We start from the raw sequence: 14,855 nt of genomic DNA, 5'->3' as shown, positions 1-14,855 counted from the left end.
ACAGTCTCTGATTCTGTAATTCCATGATTTTGTCTGGGTGTAGATGAGTTGTTCCCTCGGCATGATGAGCACCGCAGTGCTGGAGCTCCTTTGCCTCCTGTCTTCTCTATCTGTTGTGAGTTCATCCCCACTTCAATACCTGGCATCCAGGGAAAGTCACCTTCTGGATCCCTCCTGTGATCCAATAAGCCTGGAAAGAGGGTTGCACAGCTCCAAAAACAGGTGCCAGTGGCTGCTGTGATTTTAGTTTAAAAAAAAAACCTGGAGACTGTTACCTCAAATGCCAGAAGCTGGTTCCCTGCCAGTGCTGCTCAGAAAAATCCCACCTCCTTGGCTCCATCAATACCATCCCACAGCTTGAAGGACAGGTTTTGCCTAGGGAATACGCTCTTGTTTGAGGGATTCAGGATCCCTTTTTCCCACAGAGCCCTGGCTCCTTTCTTCCCGGCACAATCAGCCCTCTTGCCGCTTTTCTTGCCTTTTCTTCCACCGCTTTCCCACATTCTGTTCACACCTTCATGAATATTCAGAGGCCATTGGCCATATGAAGCTATTGAGAGCTCTTGTTAACACTCCTCCTAATGACATGCACCTTCAATAGAAAACAAAAACACAGATAAGAGCTTGTTAGCGCAGACCCTTGTTCCCCACCTAACAAGGTTTCCATTGACTCGGACACTTGTGGTGACACATTGCTTGCTCTCACTGTTGCCTCTTTTGATTTGCGACTGGCTTTTACCGAGGGGGTTTTTTCCTTCTATTTTTTTTTTCCTTCCTTTTTTTCCTTTTTTTTTTTTTTTTTTTTTTTTTAATTGTGCGGTTTTAAGCTAATTAAGAAAAAGGTCAGGCTCCCCGAACAATGAGGAGCGGCGGTACAATGCGCCCCGGGAGCGGCGTGCGCGCAGCCCCGAGCGGCGGCCGAGGGCCGGGCTGCGGCGCCGTGCGCCTGGGAAAGTTGTGCCGCGAGTTGCACAGGAAGAGCCGAGCTTGGGTCAAGAGGTGATTAAAGCTCGGCGAGAGGCTCTGAAAAGGGGCTGAGACCACCCGCCGCGGTTCCCAAGGGCTCCCCGGGTCCCAGCCTGACTGGACATCCGCGGTGCCGAAACACCGCCCGCAAGGCCAGGCAATGGGGCGACTCTTGCAAAACACAACCAGGCTTCTGTGAGGTGCTCGCAGTGATGCTGCTCCCAGTTTATGGCCGATGTGCATGGAGAGCAGAGCCCCACAGCCACATCAGCAGTGGCACCGTCTGCCGCGGGGCTTTTCCCTGGGACTGGAATCCCATCCGGCTTTGGCGACTCTTTTCTTCCCTCCTCCAGTGTGCTTTGCCTCCCTCCCGCCGTCACGGAGATCTGCCAGGCTTTCATTAGCTGGGCCCACCCATTCGATGCCATGAGATGCCTGGCTTCTTGTTGTTGTTGTTGGGTTTCTTTGGCCACACCTCATTATTCCTCCTATTATTAGGCTCTCGCAGTGTTGTTTGTCATCTTGTCAAGGCCCTGGAGTTTCTATGGATACTGGTCCCCTAAGTGGCCATGCTATCAATTAAGACAGCTCCATGTCTGAACTCTTCCAGGGGACTTTGTGAAGATCCACAGATAATTTCCCTGATTTCCCTGCAGTTCCTTATGGAGCTGCCTTTTCCGTTACGACCACTTGGTCAGAGCTCAGCGTATTCAGGTTTTTCAAGCATCAAAAGGCAGGATTACCTGCTTGGCTAATAAAATTAGCTAGAGGATGATGGGGTTATAATAATAAATCATCAGATTATATATATATAAATATATGTATATATATGACAGGGCGCAATAAATAAGCTATAATGAGATAATCATCATAGTGATGTAAGTAAAAGCACCAGCAACAATACCTGCCATGGAATAAAAAGATATATGCTTTATTATGCTTTTTTTGAGCTCCCTGGGAAGAGGAAAAAGCCTCTTTTTCTTCCTCTTCATGCTCAGCTTAAGGACTGACAACTGTGCAAAGCTGAAAGGATGCTGAGTATTTCTTCTGAAAATAAGACTGCTGAAACTGTCCATATAGAGCAAATTAAAATTGTTTTCCTTATGGAAAGCAGCATAAGCAAGCAAAATAAAAAGCATAGCATTTCCAGTGGAAAAATTAGACAGAAGAAGATCGTGCTGGGCTGATCAGGACTTTTCTGGGAACAGGCTGAGCGCACGGAGCAGCTTTGCTGAGCACCTGGCAGTTTCTCACTCTCCTCTTGCTGTTCTTTGAACACCCAGTATGTTTCCTTGAATAATTTTGCTTCACCTACTGATTTTCTTTCATGGGCATTCTGCCTCCATGCCTGTACCAGCTAATTTTTGCTCTCCCTGTGCAGGTGAGCAGATCAGGGGCGTGTTGCTGGAGCTCCCCCACTCTCAGTCAGTCACTTCATTTTTCTGCATCTGTAACCATAAAATGTAGGTATTTAATGATTTCTCAGAAGTATCAGGAGGTTTCCAGCCTTTCAGCCAGAGAGGCTGAGCACTGTTTGCATTTACTCTCTGGTGAGAATTAGTATCTGGGGGCAGGAGGTAGCAGGGAAAATGTCTTTGATTTGGATTTGAGTTTGGGCTGGTGATTATGATTCTTTATATGCTCTAAACCAGTTTATCTCTCCCTAGGTGGATGTGTGCTGCCAGCAGTGTGATAATATCCATCGAGGGCTGCCCAGAGGTACAAAGAATAAACCCATCCGTTATTAGCTAATACAGGAAAGTGATTCGATATGGGTCTCAGAAGCTGGAGTAGATAAATAGGATGATAAATGTTGGCATTAGCAGACGTGACTGACTCCTCTGTCTCTGTGATTTGGTAGTGCCCAGTAATTAAATAGTTGGAGTTTAATGTATTTTAAACTAGAGCTGCAGCCTGTAAATCACGGAGATTATGCTCTTCCCTGCTGTGCACTCTCTGGGTCGGGAGGAATTCCCATTCCTGTGCCGCAGCTGTCCACGGCCCCGGCTGGGTATTGCATCAGTCGGGACCAGCAAAGGCAGCACCAGCCCTGCTGCTGGCCTTGGGCAGTAAACACATTCCCAGAGCCTTTCCAGCCCAGCAGGGCATGTTCTCCAGCCCTGGAAGGATCCCAGCCCATGTCCTCTCCATCTTGGGTTGTCTCTTCTGTTCTGGCTGGAGCACCTTCATGCCCATGTACACATGCAAACCCCAGGCCGCTGCAGAACTTAAATTCCAGAGGGCAAAGCATCCCAGGGGGGTCATTTCCTCCCAAAACCTGTGCTGTGTCACTGTGGGAGCTGCAGCCCCCTGGGCTGGTTTTGCTTTCAGACATGATTTTCAGGATTACTGTTTTCAATTTTTCCATGCTCATCATCATGTTTCACACCAAGCTTGACTTTTCTTTGCAGCCAGACCATGACCTTGTTCTAAATTAAAGTGGTTGTCTTTTTTTTATATACAGGTCATCCAAGAAGGAAACCCAACCCTTTCCAATGCAGCTAAAACCGTACTGAACTAAAAGTTACTTTTTCTCTATATGCTCAACTATTTTTGTTTCTCATCCTTAGTTGGCTAGATCTGACTCTTCTGCTGGAGGTTGGTTGTATTATGCAGAGTTTTCCCATTAGCAAAGGACTAATTTAAACATTCCCATGCAATTTTATACCTTTTAACACTATTTCTGGATTAGTTCAGGCTTTTACTCAGAAATTTCTCTGTGATATGGCCCCATATCCAGACATGTCTCTACCAGAGCCCTGCTATGATGACCCTGAAATGCTGTCTGGAACCACAGCTGGGATAAAACCTGTCCCTGCTCTTCCTGCATATAATTATTTTTAATAAAATCTATTTGTACATCAAATTATTTCCTCTTCCAAGCATTTTATAATTAAACAATTAGTTTTGCTGGATCATTGCAAGTTACAATCTCTGAGGTTTGCCTGCTGCTCTGCATGGAGTGGTGGTGAGTAACTTTCCTCTGGGGGAAAGATAAAAATGAGTTCTGGTTTAGCTAAAATAGATATTTCTTTACTCTTTTGATGAGCAGAAGCTGATGATTGTCAACCACCAGCCTGAAGCAACAACTGCTATTGCTTTCAGCAAGATCAGCAGCAGTTTAACAACTGATGAGCAGGAATTACTGGAGAGGAGTTGTGTTTTGGAAAGCATAAGGTACCTTCCCCACTGGGCTTTGCAGGGAACTGGATCATCTGTAAATCATCCTGTGGCTTATTTTTTTTCCATACACTGTTGTTGTTTTCCTTCCAGATCACTTTTAGCCTGCCTGTTCCAGGTACATTGTGATACACAACCCACACAAACCCAGGGGACTTTACTCTGTGAAGGGTGGTGTGGGAGCTGCCATGAGAAGCTGAAGGACATGGGAGCCTTCAGACTGTCCTGGCTCCATGGTGGCTGTGGTAGGATTAAGGATCAAGCCCCCTTTCCAGGTCCTACTGCAACCTCCTTCTTTCCATGCTCTTGTGCCCCCCATGTGCCCTATCCTTTGCATAGAGACTGTTCTTTAATTGCATAAGGGGCTGTGGGGGTGAGATACAGTGCAGGTTGCCCATGGACCAAAGGGATAAACTTTTACAAGCTCTTGCTGAGATTTGGACTGAAGAAATATGTGAGTTTGTAGCTGTTGGACCAGAGAGGCTGTTTGGGTATGAGCATGGAGCTATGGAAAAAAGATATTGGTAAGTGTTGGTATAGAGTTGACAGAGCTGCCCAACAGCAGCTGGAAGCTTTTCCCATGATGAAACATCTCTGGAAGAATGAATTCCCAGCCCTGGGTGACCTACAGGCTTAAGTGTTAAGGAGGAATGAAAATGCCCAAATCCTCTCATCCTGGCAGCTAGAAGTTAAATTTTCTCCTGTCTGGTCCTCTGCTAAGCAGAGTCCCTGCCCTTGCAGCTAATGGCACCTTTGGTTGCTAAAATTATTTTACATAGATAGAAGTGACTCAAAGGAAAGTGGTGTGTGGAAAGCAGTAGAAGCCACCTGGTCTGGATACAAAGGGAATCTGGATTTTTTTAGCCAAGTGAAGTGGTAAAATGGAAAATGCAGCTGGATGTAGACAAATGCAAAGTAATAATTATGGGCAGTGAATGGAAAGGGTGGAAAACAGCAGGATCACATCAAAGGTGGAACAGCCAGAGAGGAGGCAAGAGGTACTGCAAAAATCCCTCAGCTTGATCCAGATAACCTGAATGGAATGGAGCAAAGTGCCCCCAGACCCTGCTGTACATCAGCAAAGGAGCCAGGGGGGCTGCAGAGGTTTCCCATGTTGACAGCCAGCCCATGGCTTTGCAGCAGAGACAGCGAATGTGGCTGTGTCTGAGGAACTGCTCCACACAGCACTTTTGCTCTGGCACCTCTTTTAAAATAGAAATGATGGGTCATTACTGCAAATTTGCTGAGTTAATTCATTGGGCTTGTGTGTGTGGAGTGGCAAAGAGGAAAGCAAAGGGGTCCACGTTTGCCTGCAGCCATCTTTTATGGTCCAAGCAGCCAATTTTCTGTGTAACTATAATAAATCACGGTGACAGACACACAGGATGCTGCTGTCTTTATATAATTATGCCATAAATTGCCCCATTTTCTCCCCCAGAAGGGCCTTGCAGTCCCTTCTCTTTGCTGGAGCATGTTCTTATCCTGAACACAATATGACAAATGCATTTGAAGAACTTTGTACGCAAAGGGTAAAGAGGGAGCCTGCTCCTGTTTCCATCGTGTGGCTGTTTGCTCCAAGGGGATTTGCAAAGCAAGGGAAAAAACCTTACAGCTCCAGAAATTCAGCATGAACTCCAGGACTGAAGGGAAAGCATGACTGAAAAGCCAATCAACACAGAGCCCAGCTGCCAAGGGAGTGGCAGGCAAGGGCAGGGCTGGGCAGGGCTCTGCTCCTCCTTTACTGCACTCTTCCTTGGAGGTGCCTCCTGCATTCCCTGGAATTAACTCCCATGATGAATTCTGAAGTCCCTCGCCACAGTGACAAAGGGAAGCTTTGGTGTCTCTAAGTTGTCTCTATGCAAGTGGCATTTTAATCACTGTTGCAGACAGTGCAAAGTCAGCCCGGCAAAGTCACGTTGATGACCAGTGCCTTCTAAACCATCCCAGCTCCTTCCTGCTCAGATTTGCTTCTGAGAAGCTTTTAGTTCTCTTCTTATTCCTTTTGCATCCTCATTCCCTGCCTAACTGCAGTTTCAGGCTGCTTAGCTGGAAGGCACAGACCAGGGCAGGTTGTGCCTGCAACAAGTCAGATAAACTGTTCTCCTGTGGGCACTCACTAGTGTAAAACCCCCACAATTTGTGTACAGCAGAATTTAGGGGACCTCTTGGCTTGGCTGGTGCTTTGATAACCAAGCTTGTGTTGTTTCTCTTTCCTCCTGCCTGTAGAAGATACTTTTAAAAAATACAGCAAGTGGAAAGAAAAAAAAAAGACCTTTTTCCAACAAGGATATAAAACTTCCATCAAATTGGCTGTGTCACTAGAGACCCAAAGCTAATAAGTTGATCTTACAGAAGTATAATAAATTCATTTATTAGGTTTTTATTTTAGGAGTTGGTGGTATTAATTAGATTGATATGGCCCATAAATCACTTGATTTGACTGAGCCCTCAGATACTTGTAATTTAAATTAATACAAGTGCAGCTTAATTAATCTGATTAAATCCTGGGACAAGCAAGGCAGTATTTGCAGCATCCAGGAGTACATCACACGGAAAAGGAGTATTTTAAGGTAAAGCAGCTTCTTCACTGAAGGGTCAGTTCTATTCAGCTGGTGAATCAGGGGACAAGAATGGAACTACAGAATGCAACCCAAAAAACAGCCACTCAGGCTTTGCCCTGACACCTGAAAGCTGGGCAGAGCTCATCACAGCTTCTGCACCAGGTGGGGGGCTGACCTTCACAAATTCATGGCAACTGCTCTGGTTTTGGGGAGTCCTGATCTTTTTTCATCCTTTGGCAGTGATAAATGAATTCTCAGAAGGTGCATTTAAGACATTGGTGAGCATAAGCCACAGGCTGACATCTATTGTGGTCACAATCTGGATTTTTTACTCCCTTCAATGCTACTTGGAAGAGATAACATTTCTTTCCAGGAGGGAATAATCCATTAATTGGTTCCTCCTTGCTCAAGGGACTGAGACCTTTCCAGACACGAGCTGCTGTGTTCCCCAGGCCAGAGCAGACCCAAACTGGGAAAGGAGCAGGCAGAGGTGGAGATAAGCTGACGTGTCCCACTTGAGACTTACCTGCTCTGTATTCCCTTCCCATCCCTTCCTCCTTGGGGATGTTTCTGGGTAGTGGATGATGATTCTATGGTGACTTGCTTGTAGAGAGGATGGAAGGCACCCTCCTGTGGGATGTACTTTGCAGGGTGCTCTCACAGGGGGGCACCCATCTGCTCCCCAGCGTTCCTAAACCTTTTCCAGGTGGATAACACCAGACACTCAAACGGTGTTTCCATCTATATTTTTTTCCAGAATGCTCTGTGCTTACAGCTCTCAAGATTGATGTTCCAAGTCTGTAGAGCCCAGGCATTTGCTGTGCAACTTTTTCCCTGCACTCCTGCTAATTTGCCTTAGTCTAAGTGAGCTTCCCTATGGGTAGGAGTGGAATGCAGACGCTGTGGTGCACTCTAGCCTTGGTTCCTCTGTTGTCCACAAGCTGTCCATGTGGGATGGAGGTACAAGTTTGATGTTTACAGCAGTTCCCCAGAATCTGGATGAAAACCCCTTCCAAGGCTTCTGTGGTAGTCCAGCAGCAAAGCACCAGCCCAGGGCTTGGGCAGCCGCAGGTTGTTTCCGTTAGAGTGTGGATGCCATAAAATATGTTTTCTTTAAAAGCAGGAGATAATGCTGTTACAGCAGTTGGATTAATCTAATATTCTCCTTCATCTTCAAAAGAGAATTGCCTAAATAGCCAGAGAGGCACATTTTATGAGTCCTTCTTAAGGGCTATCAATCAAACCTTCCAAGAAAGGCACTGATGCCCTTTTGCTCATAAGAGGGAAATTGGATTCCCCACGGCTTTGCTTTCAGTCTGCTGTAGCCTTGCTGTGTAATCGCTGCATCGCAAAGGGTCTGGCCATCATTTTCTTCTACTGGTCTGAAGAAAAAACCCACATGGAGGAAACCTGTAAGAAGAGAGAGAAAACAGCCCAATTAAAGGCAATGATCTCTTAGCTCTCTGCCCTCTCTCCTGCCTGCATGAGGCAGATGTAAAACAATAGCTTTATTTGTGCAAGTTTTAATTGGGTGGTTCAAAGGAAGCAGCCGAGGCTCTTTTGATCTCTTGGTGTGTTTGAATGCCACGTTGCAATGGTGCCTGCTGGCCAAGGCAGTGACCTCTTGTGTTAATTAGTGTTTATCTGAAATCGAATTAGCTCACAATTGGGAGAAAGCAGAGTGAAGAGCAGGGAATAAGCAGAGATTTGTGCCGTTCCCAGTTAGAGGTAAAAGCAGGTCTGCTGAAGTTGACGTTAAAATAACTCAGAGAACATTACATTTTTGCTTTGTTTTTCTAACACTCTTGCTCAGATGGTCCCATTTCTCTTCCTAATACCCTGTGCTGCCTTCATCTTTGCTGAGTCTGCTGGTCCGCGCCGCTCATTGGAACTTAAACCATAAACCAACACCGAACAATGATGCATTATTTATAGGAGACCGAAGGCTGGGAGGTTGACAATAGTGCAAAGCTTCTCTTTCTTGTGGTCAGTAATCCATAAATAAATACATCATCTATTTAGGTTTGCAGAACTGTCTGATGGATGGGAATAGCCTGCATTATACAATAAGGGCACCATGGACCTTGTGAAAGCCACCACCTGCTTTTAGAGCAGATTGGCCATTTCTGAGTAAACTCTTGATGGAGACAGGGGGTGTGAGAGCTGCCCAGTCACCTTTCTGGTGCTCATCTGGGGAACTCCCTGGAAGGTAAAAGGAAATAGGGTTTAGAAATGCATAAAAGCATCAAGTTCTCTGTGTGAAATATTAGCAAGGACAGAATTTTATTCCTAAAAGTATCGTACTGGACAGGTACACAGTCCCAATTTCTGAGCAGACAACAGCCAGGGTTGTGGAAACACCTGTCCAAACATCCATGAACATCTGCAGGCCTTCGATGTGTTGGACTGGCTGAAATCTCATCCTCAGATCAAATCCAGATCTCAAGGTTTTTCAAGTGCAGGAATATTTCAACCTTGCTTTTCACTCCTAATCTGCTTTCAAGTGTCACCAGGCTGGATTTTCCTGCTTGCCTCCGTAATGAGCTCATCAGTGGGGGGCAAGGCACCCCAAAAATGCCATGGTGGCACTTACTCCATGTCCTTGGGTGTACAGCACTATATTTTCTGGGATTAGCCACAAGAGGGTGGCATGAGGATGTGCACCAGGCAGCCTCCCTGCTTCGCTGCATGGCATTTTATAGCGAGCTCTGTAGATCCAATAAAACTTTGGAACAGATCCTTATTTTTGGCACATGAGCACATTTCCCACTACAAATGAGCCTGCCGAGTGCTTCTGAAGGCAGCCCTGATGGAGCATATTCCTTGATGTTACACGTGTTCTTTATGCCTAAGCCCAGCCTCAGTCAGTGGGTACCGTAGCAGCATATAAAATTTAGACCATTTAGAATCAAAACTTTTATTGGTCATTGGTAACTGCTCTAGGGAGAAGTCCACAGGTGTTGTTTATGAGCAAATATTATTTTTCCTAGTCCTGTATGTTTACAACACAGTGATGTTCCACACGGCTGCTTTATGGCTCATTGTGATGGTTCTAGTAGGTTTTTATTTGGTTGTAGCTGACAGTGAACGAGCTGGTTAATAAATACACACAAAAAAATCTGTGACAGCAAGGGAGAATAACTGAAATGAAAAAGATTCATTTTATTTAAAATCTCAGCCTAGATTGTCTTGGTATGTTTTTTTCTGAATTGGACTGTCAGCAATCCAACCCAAGTCACTCGTCTCAAATGATCACAGAATCCGAGAATGGTTTGGGTTGGAAAGGACCTTAAAGATCATCTCATTCCAACCCCTGCCATGGGCAGGAACATCTTCCACTAGACCAGGTTGCTCAAATCTCCATCCACCCACCCTGGTCTTGGGCACTTCCAGGGATGGGGCAGCCACAGCTTCTCTGGATAACCTATGTCAGGACCTCACCACCCTCACAGGGAAGATTTTTTTCCAAATATCTAACCTAAACCTACTCTCTTTTAGTATGAAGCCATTCTCCCTTGTCCTGTCACTCCGTGCTCTTGTTAAAAGTCCCTCTCCATCTTTCTTGTTGGCTCCCTTCAGAATCAGTCAATGTGTCTCAGTGTAAGGCAAATTCACATTTGATTTAGCAAAGCCTCACCTGGGGTTGTGAGTCCCATGAGGAGCAAGAAACAGGGCACCGGGACATCCCGGCAGCCATACAAATCAAAGACATAAAAACCCAGTCCAAGTTTGATCTGCAAAGCTTTGTAAATGCTGAGGTTTTGTACCCTACTTTAACATGATATTTTTCCATGTGCAGGCAGAGGGGTGATATTAGTACTCAGAATCCACCCTCCTCTCATTCCTGCTCCATAGCCTGGCACCGTCTACATCATAACTCCCCCATCCTGGATCTGTGCAGGTTTTTTCAGGGTGTGAGTCCTTCCTCACCCATGGCTCTGGCTGTTGGATCAGGGCCCTTGCATGCAGAAATCCCTTTTGCCATGAACACATTTTAAATACAGGCTTCCGAATCTCATTACGTGCTGCCTTTTCCATTCGTTTTCCTCCTAACAATGCACCTGCCAATATCTGCCCCTGAGCTCCATTTTAAGCAGCATTTTCCATAGTTAATGTCACACTCTTGCTCCCAATCTATCTTTGGCAACTGCTGACTGCCTGCAGCAGGACCAGAGGAAGAAGGAAAGCCCTCCCTGGGTATAACAATAACACAACACCCATTCCTGGAAGAATGATGAGATAGGCTGGGTAATAAATATTTATAAGAGCAAGCGTAATGAAATGGATGTGTAGGATGCTGAGTCTCCCTTAGGGTTTGGTCATCACATGTTTTTTTTTCCTCTTTTCTTTCTTCCCTGTGATACAGAATTGTCCTGATGTCCCTGGGTTGTTGAGCAAATTGCTCATTGTGTTGCTCACTTACACCATGCATGTTATTATGTGCAACCAGCTGCTCCTGTTTGGCATTGCTCACGCATATGGAACAGGAGGCTACTGTCACTTTCCTTGTCTGGAAGTCAACGTTCCCTCCAGCACTGAAGTTGCTGCCAGACCAGAAGAAGTCTGGGAACAAAGTGAGTCCTGGTGGTAAAGGTCCCTGAGAGACTCCTTTTCTGGGTGAAGTCTTGCAGTGAGTTTGAGCTGATCCAGCTTTGTACTGCTGTTGAAAACTTCCTCATGTCTCTGTCCATCTATTCCCATTGCTTTCCTTGTGCTGGCACTAACTCCTGAGTGATTGCACAAGGAGCTGGAGCAGGGCCCTGATTTTGTTGTTAATATTGTCGCCAATTAAGTTTTCAGCACCATCCTTTCCTCTGTCCAGCTCCAGGCTCATTCAAGCGCTAATGCCGTCACAAAGGAAAGAGCAGCCAACTCTTCTGGTAATTAGAGCTGCTTAAATCCATCATAAAATGTCAACCTCAGCACTGCAGACACGTCTGGAGTCAGGGATGGTCAAAAAATGGAGCAAGGCTGTATTTGAGACTGGGAAGTTTAATCTTGCTTGGGAAAGAAAGGATCTAAGCTGTGAATCTTCTTGCTCCTCACTGCTTTTTCTCTGAAATACCTTCTCCTTGTTGTTCAGGTTTCTTTTATTTTAGGGTGTCTTTTTTGGAGCAGGTGTTTTTCTTTACCTGCATTTGTTTAGTAACAACTACATCCTGGTAGTCTGAATCCCACAGCTGCCAGCTGGAAGTAGACATGGGCTTCTTCATGTGGGTTTGGATTCAGAGGCTGGAGAAGTTCTGATTCAGAACCCTCTGTAATGTCTTGCTGTGCTCCAAGGTCTCTTGCACTATGACAGCCTTTCAGAAGCATAGGTCCCCTTTGGCTACAGGCTGCCTGCATGGGAAAAACCCTAAAAAACAAGGCTTTTGACCCTTAAAATGGGACTTTACACCCGAAAAAAATGTGTCTTTGGATGTTCAAAATTACTGCTGAGCTACATAAATTTATAGCACCTTTTGCTAGATTTCCCTAGTGGGCTGTTATTCCTGGGATCTCATACAAACCAATACATGTGTACAATACACTGTCCATACACCTGACTCGCCAAAAATTTTTTGTGGCACAGAAATAATGTCTCTCAAAGGGGGAACAAAAAGCTGAACTACAAGCACTTGCCACTTACTGCTGCTGCTTCACCTGTCACACTTTCTTCTCTCTAAGTATGGAAGGATTACAGCTATTGAAAGGCAGAAATGCCTCATCAACAGGAACGGGAACGCTGGGGAGTCTGTAGCACATTAAAAAAAAACAATAAATGGGTGGTTTGCTGCCCTGAGAAATGGGGCAGAAGTGTCATTGTCTGGGAAAGAATGTCCCTTCTGTTGGCATGGCTGCTGCCACTTTGTTCTTTACAGACTGACAGCCAGGGAGTTATCTGATCCTTCCCAAATCTACTGAGTGGTTCTTTAGCCAGGCTCCCCCTCTGGAAGCACCACAGGGAGTCATTTCACCTCTGTGAGCAGACGCTGGGACTTGGTGTTGCTCCTGCAGAGCACAGGTGGTGTCAGTGTGAAGGAGCTGGTGCTCCGGGTGATGTTTCTGCTGCTCTCTCAGTTCAGGGGCTGTTTGCCAAGTCGCTGTTTTTTTCTTTTCCCCAGGGACAGATATTCAAAGAATATATGTTGCAAGCTTGGGTTTGCTGAAATACTGGTTTCATTCCTGTTTCCACAGACGTGAAGGAAGACAAAGAGGTGCCAGAGAGGAATCAAGTAACATTAAGATCAGGTAGAGAGCTAAGATGGGGGTTACGCCTGGGTATTTCAAAGCCTGGTCTAACACCGGCCTGTTGACATGGAGCTCAGTCGAGACCTTAACACAGGCAAGTGCTTTTAGCCAGAATTTGCAGTGTTTTGTAGACAACTAGCAATTTTCCTTGTTTATATTAATGTCAAATTTGCCTCACTGCAAGGTGAAGTTTTTTCTTGGTTAAAGGGAGGGAGAAATGTCTGGGATTTGAAGAAAAATGGGCAGGGGTGTGTCTGAAAGAAACCACTGGCAGACACAAGTAGATATTTCTTTACAGCCTAGTTAAAGCAATTTGACAGCACCCTTAAAACCACCTCACACATAAAGGAGCAGGTGCCAAGGACTCAGAGAGAAAGAAGGGTTTGTAATCTTTACCTCCATGCTGGACTGGTGCAGAAAAGGATGTGGAAATTACTACCCACTTTCTTTTCCATAGGGAGGTGGGATGGTGCAGGAATGGGGCCAGTGGAATGCTGTGCCCTTATTATGCACTCCTTTCCAGCAAGGTGCACAGTAAGTGCCCACCTGATGTTGGGCAAAGCCCCTCTGCACATCCCTTCAGAGTAGGGGGCTGCTGCCTCTCCAGGCTTGTCTGTATTGCCAGTGCCAAGTATGAACTTAGAGTTGCATAACTCACACTCCCGGGAAACCTGCTTCACACAGCCTTTCTGGTTTCATTTAAGTTTTTATAGTTCATTATACAAGTTAATAAATAGGAGGGTGTGGATTAAAAAGGTTTGTTTTCTTCATATTCTGCATAGCTGAAGCCCCCTCCACATTCCACGCTGCTGTGATAAAACATGCCAGTGTACTAGGCAGCTTCCTACCCTTTTGGAGGGCAAAGCAAACCCACTTTGGATGCAACTGCCCTTGTGTTTGGTGCCAGGTACCACTGCCTAAAGGACTTGGTGTCATGTGCAGGATTGAACCTGCACCTGTGGCTTTACGCACACACATCTGGTGTGAGTTTGTGTCTGGGACCCAGCCAAGCCAAACGGGGAGGTAGCAACTTTGGGCTCCATCTCTCATCTCCTTGCCTCATTTCCACTGCTTGGCTCAGCTGGTGGATAGGTCCTGCCTCTCTCCTCAGCAACGGGGCGCAGATATGCCACACCATGTATTTTATTTGCTTTATTTTTACAGTCGGCTGAGAAGCACAGACAAGGTTTTGACGACCAATGAACGATATACACCTGAAGGAGTGTGCCTCGAAACTGAACCCCAGCAAAGCCATGGCGATGCGGTTACTGGCGTCCGTTTGCCTCCGCTGCCAGCCGGGCTCGGCGCGCTGAGCTCCAGCAGCCCCGACGGGCAGCGGGGCCGGGGAGGCGTCCCCGGCAGCACCGTGAGGGGAGCGCGGCGGCGGGAGCTGCGCGGTGCCCTCCGCACTCACCCATGGCAAACCGGGGAAAAAACCCTAAAGACGTGTGTGTGGGGGGGAGTTTTAATTTAAAAAGCCACATAAAACGTTACAAATGTTTGTGGCGCGTGGAGCTGCCGACCACCCCCTCAGGGAGCGGGGCCACTACCCGGGGCCGGCTGAGACATCCCCGGGGAGCACCGTGAGGGGAGCGCGGCTGCTGAAGGCGGTCCGGTATCCTCCACGCTCACCCGTGGCAAACCCGGAAAAAAATACTAAAGAGATTGAAGCAAGAAATTATTTTAAAAACCCACATAAAATGTTATAAATGTTTGTGGCTTGTGGAGCCACCGGCGGGCGGAGGAGCCCCGCACCTGCCGTCCCCCACCCTGAGGGAACGCGGCTGCTCCCCCCGCCGCGGGCTGGCAGCAACCTGTTGGTGCGGGCGCTGCCGGGCGGCGGGAGGAGCCCCCTCGGAGGGGCGGCCGGGCCGCTGACAAAGGCGGAGCAGCGGCAGCCCAGGGCCGCCCCCGGCA

This window comes from Fringilla coelebs (genome assembly GCF_963513975.1).
Source record: "Fringilla coelebs genome assembly, chromosome: 12".
Classification (NCBI taxonomy): Eukaryota; Metazoa; Chordata; class Aves; order Passeriformes; family Fringillidae; genus Fringilla; species Fringilla coelebs.
This window is presented reverse-complemented; position numbering follows the sequence as displayed.